This window comes from Elephantulus edwardii, unplaced genomic scaffold (genome assembly GCF_000299155.1).
Source record: "Elephantulus edwardii isolate Elephantulus edwardi_28Jun2011 unplaced genomic scaffold, EleEdw1.0 scaffold00118, whole genome shotgun sequence".
NCBI lineage: Eukaryota > Metazoa > Chordata > Mammalia > Macroscelidea > Macroscelididae > Elephantulus > Elephantulus edwardii.
In genome coordinates, this window is record NW_006399868.1 from 722,768 (window position 1) to 725,549 (window position 2,782).

Consider the following 2,782-nt stretch of genomic DNA (forward strand, 5'->3'; position numbering starts at 1 on the left):
CCTTTCCTTTCTTTCTTTCTTCTCTCTATTTCTTATGCCTGGACTTGCCTCCAGCTGTTCATAAGGCCAACTGCCTTACTTCTTAGCTAGCGGGAAAATTCAGTGAACTAGAACTGTTATTCACACATTTGAAAATATCTACAAATTGTTGACTAAATGCCAAGCTCTTAGGTTTGGCCTTGTCCTTAAAGACGAAAGCTGACATGGATCTACTGCTATTGGGAGTAGTCTGTAAATGTTGTCAGGTGCCATGGAGTGTGACTCCTTGTGACCGTGTGAACACCAGATCGAAACCTTGCTTATTTCATCCTCTGAGTTGGAGCTTGTTACTCATGTACTCCCATCATACAGACTCGTCGATTTAGGAAAAACATGTGTTAACGTTAATTCTCCCCAAACTCTAGTCTCTACCACCCTGAGATTAGAAGAACTAGATGGTGCCTGGCTGTCACTACTGACTGTACAGATCAGGATTATAAAAGATTTTGGAGAGAATAGGCAAAAAATATAGGAAAAATTAAAAGAAAAATAGATACGATCTGTTTTAGTGGTCTGATTAAGACTGTGGAACCTCCAAGATTGAGACTTTTAGACATTCTTCAAACCTGGAACTGAATCCACTCCTAGGCATCAAACAATGGACAGCCTATAAATTGAACAATGCAGTCAATCATCAGACAACATATACAATGAACATGTGTGAGGGTTGTACTTGGAATAATCAACCATCTGAGAACAAAAAGCAGCTCTCTTCCCAAATGAAACCATGAAGAGAGAAAAGGACAGGCAGGGACCAATGGAAATGGGAACTCAAGGAGGAAGAGAAAAGACTGTTGCTGTACAGGAATCGATCACTTTTGTGCAAAAAAAAAATCATTGGAGAAGCTTAATATCAGCTGTGAAAACTAGGTCAGGTACCAACTGTGCAATAGACCATGCACAACTTCAAACTGAAGCTCAATAAAACAAAGCCACAAGAACCAAAATTTGACCTTGTGTCTCTCCCACTTGAATATAAAAACCATCTCAAGAACATGCTTGAGGCCTTGATAACTAAAGAACAAAAAAAGGGGTTTCAAGATTATCACCCATGAAGAATGAAAATGTCATTACAAAGACAGAGAAGAAAGAAAAGATCAAGATGGATATCCGAAGACACCCTGACTATTGCCAAGAAACCAAAGCAAAAAGAAGAAATCAGGAAGTTAAGGAGCTGATTTCAAAGGGCAGTTTGGGAAGACAAAACAAGGTATTTTAATGAAATGTGCGAAGAGATGGAGTCAGAGAATCAAAAGGGACAATCTCGCTCAGCATTTCTCAAGCTAAAGGAACTGCAAAACAGATTCAAGCCTTGAGCTGCAATACTTAAAGATGCTATGGGCAAAATATTAAATGATCCAGGAAGCATCAAAGGAAGGTGGAAGGATTATACAGAGTTACTCTACCAAAAAGAATTGGTTGACACAGAAGAATTTGGCGATCAAAAGATAATGGTGATGAAGGGGAAAAATGTCAAGCTGCTATAAAGGAATTGGGGAAGAAAAGTCCTAGGAATGAATGGAAAATGAATTGGTATATTGCAATAAACAGATGCAGCCCTGGATGTGCTCACCATGTTGTGCCAAGAAACCTAGATGAAAGCCACCTGGGCAACTGACTGGGAGAGATACATATTTATTCCCATTTCCCCCAAAACACTGAGCTAGAAGAGTGTGAAAATTATCGAGCAATATTACTAATATCACAAACAAGCAAAATCCTGCTGAAGATATCCAAAAACCACTGGAATAGTACATCGACAGAGGACTGCAGAAATACAAACTCGGTTTGGAAGAGGCCAGGACACTAGGGAGATTATTGACAATTTTAGATAGATCTTGACTAAAAGCAAAGACTACCAGAAGAACATTTATTTGTGGGGTTTTGACTATGCAAAGTGACTTGACTGTGTGGATCCCAACAAATTGTGGCTAATTCCTGCTAAGTCTTAGGAGAAGAATGGGAATCCCAGAACATTTGATTGTGGTCATGTGAAATGTACACTTAGACCAGGAAGCCATCATCTGAACAGAGCAAAGAAACATTATATAATTCAAAATCAAGAAAAGAGTACATCAGGGATGTGTCCTTTCCCCATATCTTTTCAATCTATGTGTGAATATATATGTTCTCTGAAGAACCAGAACATTTAAGCTTAAGGTAAAGAGAGGAGGACCTTCCTCCAGTGCAGACCTTCCTCTTGACAGAGAGAAAGACACAAAGCTTTCCTCTACATGTGATTATCCAAATTAGAACTTCCAGCTTCTTAAAGAGTAGGAAAATAACTTTCTTTTTGTTAAAGTGATGAGTAAATAATAAGCAAATACAATTAAATTAGCTCCCTCTCAAGGTCACCAGTTACTAGAAGTGAATATTCTTAATTTAAAAGTGACTACTTCCAATACAAAACATCTCCTAATTACATGTGACCTCTGCAACTCTGGTTTTAATCTTTTCTATCCAATTTACTTCCTATCTCTCATATAATTTCCTCAGTGGGGAAACCAAAAAAAGAAAGCAATTTCTTTGCCATTGAATAGTCACCCTGATTAGCGGAGGTCATGTTGCTTCAAGTATAAAATTGACATGCTGATGAGAAAACTTATCTGACAGGATTTTTTTCTCTTACAATTTTGATTTTATCATATTATCAAATTAGATTTATTTTCCTGGTTAAATCAAATTAAGCCAACTTTCTCTACCCCTCCGCACCTTCTTTCTTAATAGTCTCTACAATATTGCC